At 35.0% G+C, this 25,827-nt stretch overlaps 2 non-coding genes across 2 annotated transcripts; both read left to right on the top strand.

Moving 5' to 3' along the window:
- Window positions 1–3,239: 3,239 nt before the first annotated feature.
- On the top strand, window positions 3,240–3,346 carry LOC121207595 (small nucleolar RNA R71). Its single transcript, XR_005902682.1, has one exon. It is a non-coding gene; the product is annotated as a small nucleolar RNA R71 (small nucleolar RNA).
- Window positions 3,347–12,143: 8,797 nt separating this feature from the next.
- On the top strand, window positions 12,144–12,250 carry LOC121207606 (small nucleolar RNA R71). Its single transcript, XR_005902707.1, has one exon. It is a non-coding gene; the product is annotated as a small nucleolar RNA R71 (small nucleolar RNA).
- The last annotated feature ends 13,577 nt before the right edge of the window (window positions 12,251–25,827 follow it).

Genomic DNA, 25,827 nt, shown 5'->3' with positions numbered 1-25,827 from the left:
AAAACAACCTCAGCTCTTCCAACTCATTAAGTTGTAAAATTCTTCTCTCACTAGCTTGCTTAATATCAAAGTTCAACTGCTTCAAAGCCTAGTGAGCTCTATTCTCCAACTCTAATGGCAAATGACATGCCTTCCCAAAAACTAACCAATAAGGATTCATTTCTAACGGTGTCTTAAATGTTGTTCGATAGGCCCATAATGCATCATCAAGATTTTGAGACCAATCTTTTCTGCTAGGGCATACTACCTTTTCAAGGATACCTTTGATTTCACAGTTCACTCTCTCAACTTGCCCATTGGATTAGGGGTGATAGGCAGTAGCAATATTGTGCATCACATATTATTTTTCAAGCAACCACTTAAGTCATTTGTTCATAAAGCGAGAACCTTCATCACTAATAAGAGCTCTTGGTGTCCCAAATTGTGTAAACACATGCTTATGTAGGAGTCGCATGTCTACCTTAGCATCATTTGTAGGGTATGCTTCAGCTTCAACCCACTTGGATACATAGTCTATAGCAACTAAGATGTATTTGTTCCCATATAAAGAAGGAAACAGACCTAAGAAGTCAATGCCCTATAAGTCGAATAATTCAATCCCCAAAATGTTTGTCAAGGTCATCTCATTCCCCCTTGATATATTTCCGGTCCTTTGGCATTTATCACAGTTCTTCACATAAGCATAAGCATCTTTAAATAGTGTAAACTAAAAGAAACCTGCTTGCAAAATCTTTGCTGCAGTACGTGAACTACCAAAGTGTCCCTTACTTGGAGATGAATGGCAATGATACAAGATCTCAGCAATCTCACTTTTAGCTACACACTTTCAGATTATATTATCTGCATATTGTTTAAACAAAAACGGATCCTTCCAAAAATAATACTGACTATAATGAAGGAATTTTTTCCTTTATTGGTATGTCATTTCTTGAGGAATTATTCCACATGCAAGATAATTGGAAAAATCAACAAACCAAGGTGTTTCATGAATTTGATTTACCTCAAATAAGTGCTCATTTGGGAAATTCTCGTTAAGAGCTAGACATGATCGAGTTTCCTCATCTTGTTCCAACCTCGATAGATGATCAACTATTTGATTTTCAACACTTTTTCTTTCTTGGATCTCAAGGTCAAATTGTTGGAGTACCAGTATCCAACAAATTAGATTCGGTTTCACATCTATCTTTGTGAGCAAGTATTTAATGGCTACATGGTCAATAAATACTGTAACTTTGGTACCTCGAATATCAGCTATGGTCCAACCAATTACTTTCTTAAATTTCTTTAGAACAGCAATTAGTTGCTCCTCTTGATCTTTCGTCAGTTCTGCTAAAATAATCACAGGCAAAGTAGATCAGTCACCTAAATAAACATATTTCAAATGAGAAGGAAGTACCTTTAGTTCGAGTATAGGTGGTTCTTTGATTGACAACTTAGGTTACAAAAATTCTTTGACTTCTAACTCCGAAGGTCCAAACTGTGTGGATTGAATAAAATTTCTCGGATTGGCTTCTATCAAAGCCATGGTTTTTTTCACCTTCTTCATCCTCCAAAATGTCAAGATCTAAGGCTTTCTCCAATGGATCTTCTTCAAAACTGTTTTCCATAGAAACAAAGGTTTCTATCTGTTCCATAACTAAACACTCTTCCGTTAGATCGGGAAATTTCATTGCTTTAAGAATGTTAAAGGTTACCTGATTGGCTTGAACTTGTAGGGTGAGTTCACCTTTCTCACATCAATTAACGTTGTTCACATGGCTAAGAAAGGTCTCCTAAGGATGATTGGCACTTCTTTATTTACTTCAAAATCTAAGATAATGAAATCAGCAAGAAAAATAAATTTATCGAATCTTACCAAAACATCCTCAATCTTTCCCTCAGGATATGCTAAAGATCGATCCACTAACTGAAGCGTTACAATTGTAGGTCTTACTTCACCTATCCCTAACATCTTGAAAATAGACTTAGGCATCAAGTTGATACTTGCTCCTAAATCACACAAAGCTTTACCACAGTAAGATTCACCAATGTTATAGGGTATAGTAAAGCTTCCTGGGTCTTTCAATCTGGGTGGCAGTTTGTTTTACAGGAACGCACTGCACTCCTTTGTCAAGGGAACAGTCTCATACTCACTCAGTTGTTTCTTCTTGGATAGTATATGCTTCATAAACTTCATAAACTTCATAAACTTCATAAACATCCAAAAAATTCTTGAATTGCACCTCATGTTTCTACTTATGTTGCTGCAATCTTTGCGAATATAGAGGTGATGGAACTGTCGGTTGAACCGGACAACTTTTCTGAGTAGGTAAATCTACATCGAAAGAAGATGTTAAGGTATCTAAATTCACTAAGTTAGGATTTACCTTGTCAGACTTTGTAGATTCTGATTCCTTTGGTGTAGGAATTTCAACAGCTGGTTTATTCTTCTCAACAGGATTTTCTTCGACATTAATCACTCAGGGTTCCAAAATTTTACCACTTCGCAATGCCACTTCCTTGATATGTTCTTTACCCAAATTTCTTGGATTCTCAGTATCGCTCGGTAAGGTTCCTTACAGTCTATTACGAAGCTCTGTAGCTAACTAACCCATTTGGTTTTCCAAATTTTTTAGTGTTGCTGCTTGGCTTTGGATCAAAGCGTCATTCTTTGCCATGTACGCTTTCAACAAGTTCTCCATACTGTTTGATGCCTCAACTTGAGGTGGTTTTGGAGCTTGCTAATTAAACCCTTGAGATTGGTTCAGTCTATGCTGAAATGAGTTGTGTTAGGATGATTACGCCATGAAGGATTATAGAAGTTAGCTTGGGGTCCTTGTCCACTCCTATTTTGATATTGGTTCCCTACATAGTACACTAACTCGGGATTTGATGGACAATTCTCAAAAAAATAACCTTCCCCATAGTACACACAGGAATGTACTTCGTACGAACTTGGTGGCTGGGCTGCAAAACTATTAGTACTATTAGCGGTAAACTGTTTTAACATTGAGAAAATAGACGATACCTAAGCTGATACTGAAGTGAGGGTGTCAACTTCATGAACTCTGGCTACATGTCCTCCTGAAGCTGTTCGACTTGCTGGCCATTGATAGTTATTACTCACGATTCTCTCGATGATCTTATAAGCCTCATTATAAGACTTAGACAAAATTGCACCATTCGCAGAAGCATCTACCATCAATCTTGTATGTGCATTGAGACCATTATAGAATATCACCAACTAGATACAATGAGGAATCCCATGATGAGGACACTTATGAAGTAACTCCTTGAATTGCTCCCAAGCCTCATCCAAAGACTCGTCATCCAATTGTTGGAAAGTTGTGATCTCATTCCTCAACTTACCATTTTTGCGCGGGAAATACTTAACCAAAAATCTCTTTGCTAATTCTTGCCATGTAGATATGGAACTTGGTAGCAATGAATTAAGCCATGATCGTGCTTGATCTCACAATGGGTACGGAAACAACTTCAGCCTCAGTGCGTCTTCAGTTACACCGGCTATCTTGAATGAATCACTCACTTCCAAAAACAATTAAAGGTGGAGATGTGGATCTTCTGTGGGCATACCACTGAATTGGCCTACTGTTTGGAGCATTTGGAACATCACTTGTTTCAAATTTGTATTAGCCTAAATTGTAAATATAGATGATTGTTTTAGTTTATATTGTGATTCGGCTTAGGTGATTTAAATCATGAAATTATTTGAATAGGTTACATTATTATTGGATTGATATGTTTTGTTTGAGGTTTGGTAATGGAAGATTAGATTGTTAGGTTTAATATTTGAATTGAAATATGAAATATTTGTGGTTAAATATTTTGGTATATGATAGATAGGTACTATGGTTTATTTTGGCTTGAAAATAAGGTAATACAATGATTGTATTATGGGTATGTTCGATGCTCATTTTAAATAATTATAAGTGACCTATTTGCTTAAATACCAAGTTATGAAATAGCATGTTTAGCTTAAAATTTGGATGATGAAAATGTTAGAACCTAATGAGGTTAAATTTGATAATGAATAGTTGTCTATTTGAATTGTTGGTTCAGTGAGTAATCATAAATGTGACATATATATGTAACAATAAAATTCGGCTTAAGTATGCGGTTCATGTGTGTGGTTGACTATATTAGTTAGATTATGAATTAGGTTTGGCATGACTTGATATCGTGATAAAGAAATGGTTCAATTTGGTTTGGTAAAATTCGTATAAAGTTATAATGTTTAAAATGCTCAGAATTAGTACTTGTATTTAAAAATGGTTTGATAATGTTTAAAGTACAGTTGGTTATGTAACATCCTGAATTAGGGCCTAGTCAGAATAGTGGTTTCGAGACCACAAATCTGAGATAGAAATAATCATTTTATTTTTTTGGATGTTACGAGATCCATGATATATATGCATGCCTGTGTGAAAATATCGATGAGAAATTTTACCGATAAAGTGTCCAATTGAGTTATTATGACTAAATTTCAATAAGTGAAAAACATGTGTTCTAGTTGATTTAAGGGCTTAATTGTGATGAGATTTGAAATTTGAAGTCCTTATTTGGCAATTAGACCATTATATGTCATTATGGACAAAAATCGACATAGGAGGGATAAAATATCAAAGTTATAATTGATCGTGATGTGAATCATGATAAGTTTTATAATTTACGAATGTCCATTCTCAAAAACTAACTATTATCACGACAAAGGCAAGTGCACCTTATCGAACAGTAGTATAGCTTATGGCAAGACCGGGATATCGAACCCAAAGGAACTAAAACTACTAGTATTAACTTTTTTTTTATTATCTAGCCTAAAAATAAAAGGGGTTTGTTTTATCTAAACTAATTACTAAACTAAGAATGCACAGGAAGTAAATTGGGGAAATAACTTTTGGAAAAACTGAATGATTTGGACAATACCTAATGGAAATATCCACCTAGACTACACTGTTATTGACTCTGAATCAGACGATTTATTCACTTGACTTGATCTGTAGAAATACCTAAGTTATATTATTATCTCTCTCGAGACTAACAACATCTGACCCTAGGTTGATTAATTGAAATCGCTTTCTAATTAAAACCCCTAGTGTTGTATTAACTCGATCTATAGATTCCCTTATTAGGTTTCACCCTAATCCGGTAAAATTATGTCACCCTATCTCTAAGCGTGAAATCAATTCCACTTAATTATGTTAGATCTACTCTTAGACAGAGACTTTTGCTCGTCTGACTAAGCACATCAACACTTGAATCAATATCCTAGAATATTAAAGCAAGAATTAAGAACTCATAATTAAGAACAAGTCAAAGATTTATCATATAATTCAGACAATAATAACAAGATCTGTCTTAGGTTTCATTCCCCTTAGGTATTTAGGGGGTTTAGTTCGTATTTATGAAAGAAAACATACCAAAAGAATAATGATAACAAAACATAAAGAAAACCCAAGAACTCTTGAAGGGAATTGAAGGGAGATCTTCAGTCTTGAAGGTGAATCCTACTTTTGGGATGGATCAATCGGCTTTCCTTGAGTAATTCCTTTCCTCCTACTCCGTGTGTATGTTTTGGGTACCTCCTGAGGTGTTTATATAGGCTTTAGAATGCTTCTAAACCCTCAAGAGTGGCCTTTTCCGAATAGAACTAGACTTGGGCTCGACAGGGACACACCCGTGTACGATTGCTTTAAGCCGTGTTCGAGTTTGTTGAATGGACACTGGTGTGTGAACTACCCGTGTGAGGAAGCCCAAGCCATGTTAACCCATTTTCTCCATTTTTGGCCCGTTTTTCGCTTTTTTTACTCTCATATGCTCTCCTAAGTATAAAACATGAAATTAAAGGATTTGGAGCATCGAATTCACCAATTCTGAGGATAATTCATCGAAAAATATGCTAGGCATGAGATAAAAAAATGTATAAATTACGGTTTATCAAATACCCCCACACTTAGCGTTTGCTTGTCCTCAAGCAAAATCCTCAACTCACAATTAAAATAAATTCTTTTCAACTTATAATTCTCATCAATTGTATCTCAAAATAATCCATAAGTACTCATGCATTGAAAATTCAACTTGAAGAACATCAAAGTTTCAAACATTCCAAGTTGAGCATTTTATCATGAAAACCTAGGTGTCTCCCCTCATTTAAGTAATCACCTTTGATTAAAAATATCACAGAGTTTCACATCCTTACTAAAGATTCACTCAAATCACTCGAGGTGTTTAAGGACAAGAAATTTAGCACTCAACAGTCAAAATGAAAAGTTATTACCATAGGCTTGCGTGAAAATCAAATCTTCACCACTATATATTGAAATGATACATTAATCAAAAGGTCTTTAGAGGGTTGTAACGTGGCTTTGGTTAGGGGGTGTGGTTACAAGCTGAAAAAGAAGGTTAGAATCGAGATTGAATTGAAAAATTACCTAACTAGAAAAATACTACAACTTGATAAATTACATTTCTAAATAGAAAATCCTAGAATTGAACTTTTCTTCATGGGATAAGGAATTTAAATACTTAAGCTCAAAAACAAAGAATTACTACTAAAATGTATGTATGTTGTTGTTGTTTTTTCTTTTTTTGTAAGAACAAGTCAAATAATATAGAACTTTGCTAATTATTACAATGAAAAATAAAACATAGCTAAGCAATTAATTCAAATAAAATCTTGACAAAAATAGTGATCAATTTAGGGGATTTCAACAATAATGGGTTATGGGTTAATATTGAAGGTAAATCAATGAATGGCTTGTTAGGCTCAAAGGGGTTCACTAAGGGTTAATTATGAGGGTAGGTTTTATGGAGTAAGTGGGTTAAACCTAAGTGTCTTTATCATCTCGACATATCAAATCAATGGTGTGGTCTTGACATGCATAATCAAGCAAGTTCTAGAATAACGATTCGATATTGACGCACTCAAAGCAACAATAAAAGTGAGCATGAAAGAAATAATATATGTTCTAAGGGCTCAAAATCTCACAAAAATTATGGCTTTTTGATGTTTATCTTGTGAATTTCAATTCAATATAATACCTAAACTTGGGAAACAACCTAAAAATTTTTAATTTTCAAGAACCAACTTTTCATGCTTGATTCCTTAATTCCTTTAAAGTTTAAACAGTCAATGCATAAACGCCTATGTTTTAATTCAAGACATATCAATAAAAATCATAAATTAATCAAGATTCATTCTAATAGTGATATGAGTGATTCACGTGAGAATAAGACAAAATTCAAGGATTTTTTTTATAATGATATAAATAACCGCCCACACTTAAGATGTAGATTGTCCACAATGCACAAAGATAGTATTACTGAACAATATAGATATAAGAGAGGGAGAGAAGTGAAACTTCCTGAATTTGTGGATGAATTCCTTGAATTGGAGTTATTGATAATAATCAGCCAAGGCAATGATGAGAGTGGAGGAGGATACTCCGGTGGTGGTAGAGGTTCGTTAGTCCATAAGTCCTGCGCCAAAAGAATATTATATCTGGTAGTAGCTATGGTCGTGGCTGAGCAGGACATGGCAGTCGTGGAGAACCTTTTCCAGTAGAGTTGCAATTTCCTAAGTAATAGTGAGCTTTGGAGCTCTTTATAACTGCGATAAAATCACTAACTCTTTAGGAAATATAAAGAAGCAAAATTACTCGTAAAGAAATAACCAAAAACCTAAATTATCTAATATTAATTATAAAACCTAAAAATGGAATAGCATTAAATAGAAGTAAAATAAAAAGTACTTTAACAAGATAAATAAATATAAAAGTGAAAATAAAAATAATAAATAAAAAGTCTTTAAACATCGTCATCGCCGGATGGTTCACGAGGTGGTGGTTGCGATGAGATGGGAAGGTGCTGACAAATCTGATGTAGAGTAGCATCAATATGATCAAAGTGCTGAAAACACTACTACTCAAATCGAGTAAGGCGCTTAGAGATGTCAGAGTATGAAGTCGCCACATGAACTGGACGATGGATGGGTGGTGGCTGAAACGGGGGGTCCTCATGACGTGGAGGGACATCATCAGTAATGTGCTCTGGGTCCTCCTCCTCGGTGAACTAGACCAAGCAGTACTGGGGAGGGTCAACTCCACGTCGACGCTCGATCATCCTCATATGTAGCATAGTCGAGATGCCCTGTGGGGACATCTGACCAATGAGGGTGAGGGAAGATGCTTGCGCCGTTGTGTTGAGGAGGCTGAAATACCACGCCAGGCGAGTCACATAAGGGCCGAGGGATATGACTCCCTTCCTATGCTACTCCGTCTGATGGCAAATGGTGAGGGCAATGAAATAGGCAAGGTCGAAGATGTGCCCGTTCGCCATACTCCATAAAAATTAGGCGTCGTGAGTGTTGACGATGCAGGTGCTCTCTCGTCGCCCTGCCAAGGATGGCATGTAAGTACCTCAATGATGGGGTGAGGGCTGATGCCTTAGAATGGTTGGGGTCATAGGTAGCCGAAGCAGGAACGAGGGCCCTCTAGCAGTTAGAGGGAGACATGTGGATGTGGTGATAGAGGGTGTCAAAATCATTGTCATCCATGAACTCCTCTGTATAGAGCCCCAAAGCGACGCCGAACTCAGGTAGGCTTAACTGGCGGACTAAACTACCGAGACAGAACTGGACCGTTCCGAGATCATTGAACTCTGTCATAACTACTTGAAGATGGAAGGTCGAGTAGAGTTCAAGTCTGAGCTCGAGGTACGTCGACTCTATGATCTCGAAATAGAGCCCCCATGGGTCAGTCGTTAGAAGGACTCGGACTGCGTCAGCTAGTTGGCTTTGTTCAAGTGTGGCCTAGTCAATGCAGCGGCCCACTCCTAGGGGTCGGGCTCGTAGTACTTGAAATAGTTCCTCCTACAGTCCCTGTGAGAATTGGAAGAACGGGTGTCTGATCTCAGCAGTGGGACCTGAAGATGACACTGCTGCTTTTCACTTCTTCGAGGCGGGGAGGCGATTTTCTTGCCACGTGGATTTGACATGGTATCTGCAATGGCAAGACTAAGTTATAAGAATACCCCCCAGGAATAGCATGGAAAGGTATGCAAGCATGTTAAAATTAAAGAAGAATACTTCATGAGTATTACAAGCAAAAGGGAAGATGTACCAAAATGTAACTAAATCCTAATGGAAAGATATATCAAGTCATTATTAACAATATGAACAAGAGAATAAGGATAAATGGAGTTCCTAGTGAATGAATGCATGTGGGATTGATAATATGAAATATGGTGTGCGTAAGCATGAAATCCATCGAAACAAGAGAAAAATGCATGAATGTAGCATAATGTATCGAATAAAATGGAAAATTTCTAACGAAGAGCATAAGCATTACTATCATTAGAACCATGAATATTAAGCAAAATAGTCAAATAACACAATAAAAAATCATAAAATTAGTAAAAGAGTTGACGAGAATAGAGAGAAAAGTGTAAACAAACGCAATAGCTTGGTAGAGGGAGGAGTTTGGGTCGTCGATGGTGGTGCTGTGGTCGGCGCACGCGCGTGGCAGGAAGTGTGTATGAAAGGATTCCGGCGGTTAGGGTTTGATATTTGGGGAAGGGGATGATGAATAGTAGGGGGTTTTTTATATAGATTTTGGGGCACACGGCCGTGGGACATGCTCGTGTGTCCTAATTTTAGCCCGTGTGTATCGTGATTTTCAAATTTGGGCGCATCTGAAATTCAGCCCACGCCCGTGTTCTTTGGACGTGTTGATGCACACGGCCGTGTCACATAGCCGTATTCTGCTTCATTCGCTTCTCCCACGCTTGTGTATGGATGTCCAATCCCGTGTTATTTTGTCAGTCTTGACCATGGGTAGTGAGCACGGGCGTGTCGCACGCCCTTGTTGTTTTCTCAGTTTCAACCATGGCCTCTAGACATGGGCGTGTTGCACGCCTGTGTTGTTTTGATAGATTCACCCACGGCTATGTTGCACGACCGTGGCAACTTATTGAATCCCGTGTTGGGGAAAAATTTTGCCCAGATTTCACACAGCCGTATCGCACGACCGTGTTGCCTTCCGTGGTATGGGCACGGCCTAAGGCAGGCCCGTGTACCTTGCCTTTTTGTTCTGGAAAACCTGTGTTCAGTGACTCAGTTAGTGAAGTAAATGTTAAAAACTACAATTTAAAGAAGTTAACACTATTAGTGCTCGGGTTGCCTCCCGAGAAGCACTTTTTATAGTCTAAGCTCGACTTCTCTCTCTGTTGCGTGGTCATGGTGGTGCGAAGAGTTTACACTCCTCATTCCTGCTATCAATTTTATCAAAATAAGGTTTTAGATGAGTACTATTTACCTTGAACGTACCGAATTTTGGATGAATTACCTCGACTGTGCCGTACGGGAAAATGCATCTAATAGTACTTTGTCTCCAACCTTAAGTTGATTTGGTGAAATATTGAGCTTGTCATGGCGTGGTTTTGGTCTATCGTGTGCTCTCGATTTTGTGTTCGCCATTCATCTAGTTCCTCGACCTGTAGCCTTCGTTCTTCATAGATGGATCCTTTGTCGTTACTCGAACATGGCTCAGGTGTGTTCTTTGAATGTGTTTCCTGCAAAGAAGGTTTCACCACATGATCAGTATTAGTAGTACGATTTATACAATCACCCTCAATATTTGATGTGTTACTTGAATTACGAGCTTGAAGAGTGATTGTTTTCTCACCCACACGAAGTGTGAGTTCACCTGTACCAATATCAATTATAGTTCTAGCAGTTGCTAAAAAGGGCCTTCCTAAAATTAAAGGCACGCCACTATCCTTTTCTATGTCTAGAACAACAAAATCAATTGGGAATATGAATTTGTCAATTTTAACGAGTACATCTTCAATAATACCCCTTGGAAATCTGATTGTTTTATCTACTAACTGAATGCTCATCCTAGTTTGTTTGGGTTTTCCAAGACCTAGTTGTTTAAACATTTTATAAGGCATGACATTGATACTAGCCCCTAAAATAGCCAAAGCATTATTAACATCTAAGCTACCAATTAAACAAGGAATCGTAAAACTCCCTGGATCTTTTAATTTGTTGGCCAGCTTATTCTGTAGTATGGCTGAGCAAACTGCATTTAACTCCACATGCGATGCCTCATCCAACTTTCGCTTATTTGTTAAAAGCTCCTTTAAGAATTTGATTGTGTTTGGCATCTGCGAAAGAGCTTAAATAAACGGTAAGTTAATATGTAATTTTTTTAATAATTTAAGGAATTTATCGACTTGTTCGTCTGTGTAGTCTTTCCTTGTCGCATTGGGGTATGGCACACGAGGTTCGTACTCTTTACTTACCAATGTTTGTTCACTGTGGTGAACCTCACCTTTGCTTTTACTTACCACAATTCCTTGCCTCGGTTCTGGTTCAAGTTCGACTAACCCTTCCTCATCTTGAATGGTAATTGCATTGAGCTGTTCCCTTGGGTTAGATTCAATGTTACTCAGTAGGCTACCTTGTGGTCGTTCAGAAATCAATTTGGCAAGTTGGCCTATCTGAGTTTCGAGCCCTTGGATCGACGCTTGTTGATTCTTAAGTGCTATTTCGGTATTCTGAAAGTGAGCTTCTGACACCGAGATAAACTTTATTAGCATCTCCTCAAGGCTCAACTTCTTTTCCTGTTGGTAAGGTGGTTGTTAAAAACTCAGAGGATGTTGGGGCCTTTGATTCCCTTGACCACCCCACGAGTAGTTGGGATGGTTCCTTGAACTTGCATTATATGTGTTACTATATGGGTTATTTTGAGATCTAGAATTATTATTACCAATATATTGGACTTGTTCCTCCTCGATGCTAGGGTTGAATGGTTGATATTTTGTGTATGCTTCTCCTCCATTTGAATCGCACCTCATCACTGGATGTACTTTAGTAGAACCACACAAATCGTCAATCTTTTTATTTAAGAGTTCTACCTGGTTAGATAGTATAGTAACTGCATCGAGGTCGAAAACACCAGCTGCTTTCGTCGGCTTTGTTCTCATGACTTGCCACTAACAGTAATAGTGACATCTCTTCAATAAATTCGTCAGCCACTTCAGGTGTTTTGTTATTGATAGTCCCACTAGCAGTTGCGTCGATAAGTTGCCTTGTTGAGGGGTTTATTCCGTTGTAAAATATTTGAACCTGCAACCATAAAAGTAACGCATGGTGAGGGCACATTCTCAATAGGTCCTTGTATCTCTCCCATGCATCATAAAGTGTCTCTAAATCCATCTGCACAAAAGAAGAGATATCATTCCTCAACTTAGTCGTTTTAGTCGGTGGAAAATATTTAAGTAAAAATTTTTCGGTCATTTGTTCTCAAGTAGTGATTGACCCTCGTGGTAACGAGTTCAACCACTGTTTAAATTTTTCCTCAATGAAAAAGGGAATAACCGAAGGTGAATGGAATCATCAGAAACGCCATTGATTTTAAATGTGTCGCAAAACTCCAGAAAATTCGCCAAGTGATTGTTTGGATCCTTATCCTGAAAACCATCAAACTAAACAAATTGCAATATCATTTGAATCGTGTTAGGTTCCAGTTCAAAATTATTTGCAGTAATAGCAGGTCTAACTATACTTGACTCAGTTCCTGTTAAATTCGATTTAGCATAATCATACATAGTGCGTGGAGCAAGATTCTGATTTACTAGATCAGCAACAATTGCAGGAGGTAGCGGGTTTTCCTGATTTTTAGCCATCTCCTCAGTTGATGTGTGGATATCATCCTCTTGATATTCCTCTGTGTAACTTAGACTTCGCCTTATTTCTCTTCAGTTTCCGCGAGCTGTGCGATCGATCTCACTATCAAAAAGTAATGGTCTCGACGGGTTTCTTCTAGTCATACACTATAAAAACCTGCCAGAAGTGAACAAACGAAAAATTAAAAAATAAAATAAAAATTTAAATTGCAATAAAATAAATGGATAAAGTAATAAAAATTAAGTGTTCCTAATATCTTAGCTCCCCGGCAACGGCGCCAAAAACTTGATCGTGATGTGAATCGTAATAAGTTTTATAATTTATGAATGTCCGTTCTCGAAAAATAACTATTATCACGACAAAGTCAAAAGCACCTTATCGAATAGTAGTATAGCTTATGGCAAGACCGGGATATCGAACCCAAAGTAACTAAAAGTACTAGTATTAGCTTTCTTTTTATTATCTAGCCTAAAAATAAAGGAGTTTGTTTTATCTAAACTAATTACTCAAATAAGAATGCACAGGAAGTAAATTGGGGAAATAACCTTTGGGAAAACTGAATTATTTAGACAATACCTAAGGGAAAAATCCACTTAGACTTCACTTGTTATTGACTCTGAATCAGGCAATTTATTCACTTGACTTGATCTGTAAAAATCCCTAAGTTATATTATTATCTCTCTTGAGACTAACAACATCTAACCCTAGGTTGAATAATTGAAATCTTTTTCTAATTAAAACCCCTAGTGTTGCATTAACTCGATCTATGGATTCCCTTATTAGGTTTCACCCTAATCCGGTAAAATTATGTCACCTTATCTCAGGCCTGCAATCGACTCCGCTTAATTATGTTAGATCTACTCTTAGACAGGGACTTTTGCTTCTCTGAATAAGCACATCAACACTTGAATCAATATCCTGGAATATTAAAGAAAGAATTAAGAACTCATAATTAAGAACAAGTTAAATATTTATCATATAATTCAGATAATAATAACAAGATCCATCTTAGGTTTCATTCCCCTTAGGTATTTAGGGGGTTTAGTTCATATTTATGAAAGAAAACATATCAAAAGAATAATGATAACATAACAAACATAATGAAAACCCAAGAACTCTTGAAGGGAATTGAAGGGAGATCTTCAGTCTTGAAGGTGAATCTGGCTTCTGGGATGGATCAATCGGATTTCCTCGAGTAATTCCTTTCCTTCTACTCCGTGTGTGTGTTTTTGGTACGTCTTGGGGTGTTTATATAGGATTTAGAATGCTTCTGAACCCTCAAAAGTGGCCTTTTTCGAATAGGACTAGACTTGGGCTCGATAGGGACACGCCCGTGTGTGATTGCTGTAAACCGTGTTCGAGTCTGTTGAATGGACACGGGCGTGTGAACTACCCTTGTGAGGAAGTCTAGGCCGTGTTGATTTCCCATGTTGACCCATTTTCTCCGTTTTTGGCCCGTTTTTCGCTCTTTTTACTCTCCTATGCTCTCCTAAGTATAAAACATGAAATTAAAGGATTAGGAGCATCGAATTTCACCAATTCTAAGGATAATTCATCCAAAATTATGCTAGGCATGGGATAAAAATATGTATAAATTACGGTTTATCAATAATGGAAGGGCATTTTGGTCTATTGGTTAATAAAAGAATTAAAAGGGAAAAATAGTCAAAATTGTTGTCCATCTTCATCCTCCTTGGTCGAATTTCACAAGAAGCCATAGCTAGGGTTTCTTTCATCTTTCCAGCTCAAAGTAAGTGCATTCTAGCCTTGTTTTTAATGTTCTTTATATTTTTCAAATCATTGTAGCTCGATTTAGCTATTTGTATCTTTAATTTGAGCTAGGTTTCATGTTCAAAAATATGCCCATGAATGAAATGCTTGTGCTTTGATGTCTAATGGAAGAATATGGAGGTTTGAGGTGTGATAAACAACTTTTACTAGGTGTTTTTTGGTGCAATTGATAAAAGGGACATAATTGTAAAAGTTGTAAAAACTATGTGTAAATGTGTAAATAAAAGAAAAATGTGGGTTGGTATAAGAGGGAAAATGATTCAGCTAGGCTTGAATAGTGAGAAAAATGGGTACTTTTCATTTTACGAGCCTAGGGGCAATTTTGTAATTTTGTAAAATTTTAGGGGTAAAATTGTAATTTTTCCATATCGTGATTTTTTGACTGAAATGAATAATGCGTGTATTATATAAGCTAAATGTGCTATTATAGATCAAGAGGGACGAGGGATAGACCTTTACCAAGGAAAAGGCAAGGTTGTGGACTAAATCGTAAATTTGCCATATTTTGCACTGAGGTAAGTTGTGTGTAAGTAATTCAACAACTCCAATATTACTTATTTAATTTTTGACATTATATGAGACATGTATGTATGCTTTAAAAAAAATGACTTGTGATGATCCAATGAAAGTTTAAGGATAGCCTCGTGTCTCGGAAGCTCGGGTGACCCAAAGGAATTGTAACAGCTCGTTTTTAGGGTTAATCGAAACAGTGGTTTCGGGGCCACCAAATCCGACGAGTAGGTTTGTAAATATTATATTTAATATTTACGAGTTAATTGCGATTTTAAAAACGTTTTTGATATTGTGATATTTGTTTTATAAGTGATTTATTAAGTTCAAATGGTATGACCCTAAGGTCAAGTGGGTTTAGGAAATGAGGTATCAGGACCTCATTTCTATAAACTGAGTCGTAAATATTTTTATAAATATTTACGGAGTGGCAAAAAGATGGTATTAAAGTTTCGTTGAAAAATTTTATCGTTTCGATAGTTAATTAAGCAAAAAGGACTAAATCGCATAAAATGAAAAAGTTGCATTCTAATTGTTTAAGTGTTTATTTTCCATGTTTTACTAAAGTATAAGTTCCTATTTATCAATTAAACCATTACTTTATGATAGTGGAGATTGGTGGTTTGGCATATATGAAATTATGTATTATTATAAAGGACAAAAAGGTAAATGGAATATTAAAATGTATTAAATAAAAATAAAACATAAAATGGCCATGCAAATTTTATTTCTTGGCCGAATATGGAGGAGAAAAAGAAAGCCATTGACCTTATTTTCGGCACTTGCATGAAGTGATTTAGGTATGTTTTGTGTTCGGTTTTTGATAATTTTTATGTTTTTGAGATCGTTGCTTCGTATTCTAGCTAGCCCGTATCTCTTATTTCAAAACTGTTAAAGTATTTGAATGCTGCCATTGTTGAATGCATGAGTATTTTGATAGTTGATGATGGAAAATAAATTATTGTTGTTGGATATACATGTTTTGTAAAGTGAATTTTGGTAAAAATGTCAATTTTGGATTAAATTGTGAATTATTGAAATTGTATGGTTGAAAGTGTGAATAAATGAAAATATGGGCTGTTATGAAGTTGTAGTAAATTTGGCTAGGCATAGGTTTGGCCAAAATTGAATGAATTTAATTTTTCGAGCTTAGGGACTAAATTGTAAAGAAGTTGAAATATTAGGGGCAAAAATGTAATTTTGCCATAAAATAAATTATGGGCTGTTTTAATACCATGAATATTCGGTTAAGCTTAATTATGGTTAAAAATGGTTAATTTTCATTTTTTTGGCTCAGGGACTAAATTGAATAAAAGTGAAACTTTAGGGGTAAAATAGTAATTTTACCAAAATATGAAATTGAGTTAAAATGAATAGAATATGATTGTAATAGTTGAATTTGATTGATTAGATCAAGTTAAACCTCGTACGAGTCTATATCGAGGGAAAAACGAAGTATCGGATTTGTCAATCTAATTTATCGTTACTGCGAACGAAGTAAGTTCGTATGCAATAAGCATTGTTAAATTTATGTTTCCAATGCTTTAATATCGTATAAATTGTATATACGTGAATATTTTAATGTCTGACGACATATCGACAAAATGTGGCACTTAGTGTGCGGAGCAATCAAATATGGTACTCAGTGTACGAAATATTGAGAATGGCACTTAGTGTACGAAATATTGAGAATGGCACTTAGTGTGCGAGATATTGAGAATGACACTTCATGTGCAAAATATCGAATGATTCAAAGGGCAATTATAAATTGTGATTGAATGATTAAATAGAGTAAAGTGAACAGGTATACATGCTATATTATATTAATTGTTTCTGAGACAAATTTATAATGGTGATATTCGGGCTTTGAGCCTAGCAAGCTTTAAGCTGGTGAATAATATTATCGGGCTTCGGGCCTAGCAGGCTATAATGCCGGTGAAATGATATCGGGCTTCAAGCCTAGCAGACCAAATGTCGGTGAATGAGTTCAGGCTTAGAGTCTAGCAGGCTTCGTGCCGGTGATGAATTCGGGTTTAAAACCTAGCAGGCTAAATGCCGGTGATTTGATAAAAGTCTAAGACTATGAGACCTTGTGTTAAATCGGCAATTGAATTCATTCAATACATTAAGTTGGCCAGGTATGTGATATATACTTATGCATGTTAGATCGATTGGAATTAAATCATGAATGTGAAATGAGAAGCATAGATGAAAATGCCTATGTCATATATGTGAGTAAGGGTAAAACCATCGTAAATTATCGGTAAGGGTGGGCTATGTGCGGAACCATCTTATAATTGCTAATTTGAACGGTTCTGTGCGAATCATTGAGCATGATGTATTGTATTGAGATTATGCTTAAGTGAAATTATAGAATTGTGATGAAATTGATTGGTGATATACATGTTTAAATAATGTGAATGCAAAGAATGTGTGAAAGAGTAAATTTGTAATAAATCTGTTTGGGACAGCAGCAGTAACGTGATTTTGGAAAATCACCATAAATTGTGGGAATTGATTTAGAAGCTGAATAAATTATGTAATTAAAGCTTAACGAGTCTAGTTTCTTATAAAAGAAACCGTGTAAGCAAAAGAATTGCTGATAATGAGATATTTGAAGTGGCGTGGGATAGAGTCAAATGACTTTGGGGTCCCTTGTTCTGTATTTAGAAAATCATTATAATTTGTTAAAAAATATTTATAAGATAAAATTTATAATGAAATCAACGAGAACATATTTTGAATTCTGTACAATGAGAAATTTGATTTGTAGTAAAGATTGGTCAGATTAGTCAAACAGTGAAACAGGGGAAACTTTAAGAAAAATCTGGTATTGATTGGCCAAACCAAAAATTTTGAAAATTTATGGATGAAAGATATATGAGTCTATTTTCAGGGAAAATTAACGGCAATTGATTTGGAGTTTCGTAGCTCTAGTTATAAAAAATTTAGTGACTGTTGCTTAGGAAGACAACTTGTAGTGAACTTGTGATTATGTTGTGAACATTGATAAAACTTGTTAATGAGTTGCTTATTGTTTTCTTATGAACTTTACTAAGCATAAAGCTTACTGTAATAGCCCAAAATTGGGTCTAGTTGGAATAGAGGTTTCGGGACCACAAAATCTGAGATATATATAATTATTTTATGATTATTTTGAGGTCTATGATATGATTGCATGATTGTGTGAAAATTTCGTGAAGAAATTCTATGCATAAAGTGCTTAATTCGAAGTTAGGGACTAAATTGAATAAGTTGCAAAACTTGCATTCTAGAAGTTTCTAGTTGAAATTGATTTGAAATATTAATTAGGAGGTCTTAAATAGCAATTTGACCAATTTCTAAGTTATGGACAAAAATTGGACATGGATGGAATTTTTAGAAAGTTTAGTGGTAAGGGTATTTTGGTCATTTAGGGGTAAAATGAATTAAAATACAAAATTAAAAGCCAATTTTGCTCATCTTCTTCACCATGGACGTGTATACCAAGGGAGACTCCATGGCTAGGGTTTTCAACCTTCCCAAGCTCAATTGTAAGTCCGTTCTAACCCTGTTTTTCAAGTTCTTTACGTTTTTGGAGTCCCAGTAACTTGATTTAGCTTATGCTAGCAATAATTCAACCTAGGGTTCATATTTGGAAAATACCCATAGGTAAAATTTGTGTATTCTGGTGTTTTATGATATAATATGAAGTTTTAAATTATGTTAGACAACTTATGCTACTCGGTTTTAAGTGAAAACGAGCAAAAGGGCTTAATTGGTAAAAGTGAAAAGTGATCATCTGTCATAAAACATAAGAATAAGGGATGAAGTTTAATTCCCGAGCCTAGGGGCAAAAGTGTAAATATGCAAAAGTTTAGGGGCAAAATTGTAATTTTTCCAAAGTTTGAGTTAAGGACTGTTTTGAATAGTACATTAATTAAATAAGTAAAATATGATGTTTTAGATCCCGGAAAACGAGATTTGAACCTAGAATGAGAGAAAAATCAAAAATTGGGAAAGTTGGTAAAATGGCCGTTTTAATATCAAGGTAAGTTCATATGTATAATAAGCATTAATTTATGCATGTTTCAATGTAAAATTGATATATTTACTATGATCTCCGAGTTGTTGAAAGTATGTAAGTTGGTATGATAATAATACAACAATAATGCTGTAATTTATATTTGAAAGTTAAATACAACAATAATGCTGTAATTTAATGTTATTGCGTTGATATTAAATGAGATGTAAGTTTATATGTAAGTAATACATCACTATTACTTGTATTATGATATTTTATAAAAATATTGGAAATATGTTTCTAGATAATTACTTGATTGGTGAAATTGTTGGAAAAGAGAGAGAAATCCTAGTTGAACCTTCGGAAAGATTGGATGATACAGATGGTATATAGCTATGTCACATGTATAGTGCTGAGTGCACATCATGTGTACAAGAGAGCTACAAGACATTATGATGTAGCTAGGTCGCATGGGTGATACTATGTGTACACCATGTAGACAAGAGAGCTACGGGATATATGTAGCTAGGTCGCATGCGTGGTTCCAAGTGAAGGACACCATGTAGACAAGAGAGCTACGCGATAAACTGGCTAGGTCACATGGGTGGTACTAAGTGTTCACCATGTGTACAAGAGAGCCGAACTATATGATGGGTGGAGCTATGTGCTGAAACCACCAAGTATGGAGGATTGATCCGAAGTGTTCAACGGGAGACTCTCTATGTATTGCTTTGAGAGTTTTGTGATGAATAAGTGCAGGAACTTGGTTATGTCAATGATGTGTTCATTAAGTGACCAGGATGTGGTAAGGTTATAAACAAGTAAGTTATACATGAGGATGATTTTATGGTGACCTTGTGATCATGGGCCTATATTTGTGATGTATGAAATGTGGTGAAAATGATTTGTGATATGTATGTTAAAATGAGGTTAATACAAAGAAAGTATGAAAGAGTGAATTAGCAATAAAACTGTTTTGGACAGTAGCAGTGATGTGATTTTGAAAAATCACCAAAAAAAGTATAAATTGAATCAGAGACTGAATGACATATCAAATTAAATCTTAATGAGTCTATTTTAATATAAAAGAAATATAGAAAGCAAAGGAGTTCTATATTTTGAGATATTTATGTTTTTGTGAGACTGAGTTAGAATGATTACGTGATCCCCTGTTCTAACTTTGGAAAATCACAAAAATTTTTAGAAAAATAATTAGAGGCTCAAAATTATATTTTTAAAATCCATAATACGTCTATTTGCAAGATAAATCAACAAGAACATTATCCGAGTTCTGTACTGTGAGATAATTAATTTTTAGTGAAGAGAGGTCAGAACTGTCAGAAAGTGAAACAGGGGAAATATTAATGAATAAACTGTACTAGTTGGCTGAACCAAAAATTATGAAAATTTTATGGTGGAAATATATGTGAGTCTAGTTTTAGGGGAAATTTACGGATCTTAATTTGGATCTCTGTAGCTTGAATTATAAATAATTAAGTGACTATGACTCGTGTGGACAGTTTGATGTGAATATTTATTAGTAAATTGTGAAATCGTACTTACAAGAATGCTATATACATTAAGGATGTGGAATGGAGAGGAGGAGGAGGAAAATAAATATATGTGTAATACATGGAAACTATGGTATATGAAATATTGATATAATGAAATAAATGATATGTGTTTATAATAAAACAAAAAGAGAATGTTATGTATCATGACATGTATATATATATATGACTAGTCTCAATGTAATGCTTGTTGGGTATGGAATTGAATTGAAATGTTTCAGGCAAACATGTTATTCTGTGCATCTGAATCGTGGTATTTTATAAAGATATGATCTAGCTTTAAATATGAATGCTTGATGATTAAGCTGAAGATATTTGGTAAGATGATAATCTTGGTATAAATGTATAAGTGGTACTCTAATAAACAAGGTAAAATGAGTATGAGAGACACATGTATGATGACATACAAATGCTATGTTTGTGGTTTAATTGAGGATGATTAATCATTAAATGAATACCATATTATATGCTTTTGATTTTGTATAAGTGTGTAGGAGATCAAGGTTGACCAAAGCTTGGAAAATAGCCTAGGTATATTCCACACAGGCAGAGACACGACCATGTGTCTTAGCCGTGTATGGAACACGACTTTGGGACACGGGCGTGTGGAGCCTTAAAGCATGAAATTTCCAAGATTTTTGTAAGTTCTCAGTTTAGTCCCAAACCCTTTCTAAGGTATGTTTTGGGCTCCGTAGACTCAAATAAGGGACTATGTGTAAGAGAATGAATGCTTTGAAATATGAATAAAATTTTATGGCTCGTATTTTAGTTTAATGTTTGTATGTTTGTCTGGTAACGCCTCGTACCTTAGCCCGGCCTCGGATACGGGTAAGGGGTGTTACATTTAGTGGTATCAGAGCAGGTTTAGTCGATTCTCGGACTAACATAGCAAGTGTAAGAGTTTAGTTATACATGCCACAAATATGTGATAGTGTGATGTCTCCCAACACTAATAAGGACTATTTTGTTTAAAATGAAATATTCTCCAACCGAGCTACATCTGACCATTTGATTGCGATATTGAAGTATTTGAATAAAGTGTTGCTATGATGTGTTAAACTCGGAAAGGTATGAATAAGAATTCGTGATATATGTATATGTGATAATATGTGAGATGAAAGTTTATATAGTGATATATTTATTCATATTTGTTTGGCCTTCATATGCTGTTGCATGCTTGACTAAATTAATTAGTAAATGTGATGATTAAAGTTATTCAAAATTCATAGAATGTGTGAGTGAGTGCACTTGTTTGAAATGAGATAATTGGAAATTTTATGTAAGACAGGTATGAATAATAAATTGTTTGAAGTGGATAGTATGATTATAATGACATATGTGGATAATGAAAAAATTGTGTCATATAAATATATGTCAGAATTGAGTTAGAGACTGTACAACCTCACCCTCTTACCGATGAGGTGTATATAATGGAAATTCATGAGAATCATGTTGACTATGTTCCTAAGTGTGGAATCAAAGAGTTCAGTGATAAAATAATTATAGATATGACCAGAGTCTGAGAATGGTTGACAAGTGAAGGACAGAGTTAGAGAAATATCAGAGTTTACTGAGTTATCTTGGGATTCAAATTGATGATAGAGTGTTTCTGAAAGTGTCGTCTTGAAAACAATTAGTTAGTAATGTTGGAAATTATGAGAAAGATACTAAACCTCACTCTGGTAAGATTTTCGAGGACGAAAATCTCTGAAGGGGGAGAGTTGTAATAGCCCAAAATTGGGTCTAGTTGGAAGAGAGGTTTCGGGACCACAAAATCTGAGATATATATAATTATTTTATGATTATTTTGAGGTCTATGATATGATTGTATGATTGTGTGAAATTTTCGTGAAGAAATTCTATGCATAAAGTGCTTAATTCGAAGTTAGGGACTAAATTGAATAAGTTGCAAAACTTGCATTCTAGAAGTTTCTAGTATGAAATTGATTTGAAATATTAATTAGGAGGTCTTAAATAGCAATTTGACCAATTTCTAAGTTATTGACAAAAATTCGACATGGATGGAATTTTTAGAAAGTTTAGTAGTAAGGGTATTTTGGTCATTTAGGGGTAAAATGAATTAAAATACAAAATTAAAAGCCAATTTTGCTCATCTTCTTCACCATGGACGTGTATACTGTAACACCCCTATCCCGAGTCCGTCGCCGGAATAGGTAAAGGGGCATTACCGGACTTGAAACTCATATCAGAACAGTAAATTTTTTTTTTTTTGAAATAAGGAGCATTCCTTTGGGTAAATACTAAAGACAGCTAGGAATACAATTTAAACTTCTATAAGTACACATTTAAAAGATGCCATTTTCGCATGGCTTATATACATTAACCAAAATATTCTTCTGCCACTGGTCTATTCTTTACATGCCATAAAATAATTCAAAACGTAACAGTAACAAGCAGTGGATAATGATAGTGTGACTAATTGCTGACGATCCCCGAGTCTGTAGCTTCCAAATGAGATCTATAAAACAGAGGAAACAAAGTAAACGGAGTAAGCATTACAATGCTTAGTAAGTTTTAAGCAGTGTCAACAGATAACAATCAAATTATAACATAGTTGTTCGTATTTTTATTTCACTCTTCCTTCGGGCATACCATCCCTCTACCGAATATGCACATCTCATCATATACAATAAATAGATAAACTTTCACATGAATGTGAGCTCATGTGACATAGATATATTGTATAAATTCACATAACCTCTCACACCGATCTAATGTCACATAGTCATAGGAATAGTCTCATAGATTGCTCACGTATGCATCACATAAGTATCTTATGATTTAGTTCAAATCAAGCTCACATATAAACTTGGAGTACATACCTGTTTATCCTTTCGCATTGAATAAATTTATAAGTAATTCTTATTGTGAAGTCTTATAGCTTTAAACTCTACTCGGATTTTCAGCGGGACCTTTAGCTCAGATGAAATCTCCACACGAAGTCAGCGGGTCTTAACCCAGACATAGTCACCACATATGGTCATCTGGTCTTTAATCCCAGGTTTACATCATAGAGTTTCATGCATATTTATTCACATGTTACAACATTCACAGCGACTATCATATTTGTAATTCGTTTACCTTATCAAATATCTAATAAAACACACCCTCCACCATTTGTCATTTGGCCACAATATATATATACACATCTCATACATATCTCACATTAGCCATTTGGCTTTACCACATATCCATCTCATACACGTTTCGCATTGGCCATTCGGCTTTACCTCATATCTATCTCATACACATTTCGCATTAGCCATTCGGCCTTACCACATATATACAAGTTCACATTCATCACATTGGCCATTCGGCCTTATCTCATATATGCATGTTCACATTCATCACATTGGCCATTCGGCCTTATCACACATACACATGTTCACATTCATCACATTGGCCATTCGGCCTTATCACACATACGCATGTTCACATTCATCACATTGGCCATTCAGCCTTATCACACATACGCATGTTCACATTCATCACATTGGCCATTCGGCCTTATCACGCATATATATATAGGTTCACATTCATCACATTTGCCATTCGGCCTTATCTCATATATACACATTCACATTCATCACATAAAATCCTAAATCAAAATATAAATTTTCATGTATTCACATCACAATTATCCAAATATACTTCACATACCACATATACTTTCATGTATACACTTTTTCTTGGCTGAATCTACATCTATCATTTTCCGATGAGTAATTCAATTTCAAGCCATACTATCATTTCATATTCGAATACTTATAAACTTACAATTTCACAAATTTTAATATCAAAGATCCATCTAACACTCATATATCATTTTATAACATCACAATTTAGAATTCACGTATGAGTTTAATCAATAGCTTATGAGCAACTAAAACAAGTTTTATCCATGTTTACAACATGACCATAATTTCTCTACAAGCTGTTTTCTTGAGCAACAGTCGTTAAATTATTTGTAACTAGGGCTACGAAATTCCAAATTATGTGCCATTAATTTTCCCTGAAAATAGACTCGTATATTTTCTATCCAAAAAATTTTCAGAATTTTTGGTTTGGCCAATCAATACCAGATTTTTCTTAAAGTTTCCCCAATTTTACTGCTTGACTACTCTGACTACTCTTCACTAAGAATTTAATTTCTCATTGTACAGAATTCAAAATATGTTTTCGTTTATTTTGTTTGACTAGACTCATTAAGGAGTCTAAGCATAAAGTTTTATCTTATAATCATTTTTGTACGATTTATAATGATTTTCCAAATACTGAACAGAGGATTTCGGAGCCATTCTGACTCTGTCTCACACAACTTTGAAAATCTCATTATTGGCAACCCCTTTACTTACACGATTTCTTTTATACGAAACTAGATGCGTCAAGCTTTAATTACATAATTTATCCAGCTTTTAACTCAACTCCTACAATTTATGGTAATTTTTCCAAAACACGCTACTGCTGCTGTCCCTAGCAGATTTATACAATTTACTCTGTAAAGTTCTCATTCACATATTTAAAACATAATATCATATATGCCGTCATTTAGAAAAGTGATTGACCTTAACGTATATACATAATTCATATTCATCCCGTTTTAAAACTTAAGACTTACAAAGGAATCAAACTCAAATACTTAAGAACTTACCTTAAATGTCGTCGGACAACTACGAATCGGCTATTCCATTTGTTTCGCTTTTCCCTTTTCCGAGTTAAGTTCCTTTCGCTCTTGAGCTAGGTAAAATAAATTGGTTTGTTTAATTACTTAACTAATTTATTTAGATTCAAACATTAATAATTTTTCTTAATAAGAAACATACGACAACTCATTAACAACCATTCATTCACATCTTTATTCTTGATTACAATCGACCATTATAACATATACAAATGCATATTAACCACTTTGACCGATTGTCCATTAACCACTAATTCATATACATAAATTTACAACTCAACTCACCCTTTTCCACATTATTTACCTTAATTCACATTCGGAAATCATAGAACACATACTAATGACTTAACGTTACAATTCAAATTTTCACACACCAATAAACACATTCAGCAAAACTTCATTTCAATTTACTTTACTAAATTATTTCTTGGCACCTTTATCACATTTTCACAATCGGCAAAACCATGTTACCAATCTAATACGTCAAAATTTACTTATCCAAGACTACATTCAGCATATATATATTCACATAAACACAATAGCCGATCGTTATTTATCATCT

Source organism: Gossypium hirsutum, chromosome A01 (assembly GCF_007990345.1).
Source record: "Gossypium hirsutum isolate 1008001.06 chromosome A01, Gossypium_hirsutum_v2.1, whole genome shotgun sequence".
In the NCBI taxonomy this organism is placed as follows: domain Eukaryota; kingdom Viridiplantae; phylum Streptophyta; class Magnoliopsida; order Malvales; family Malvaceae; genus Gossypium; species Gossypium hirsutum.
This window is presented reverse-complemented; position numbering and strand designations above follow the sequence as displayed.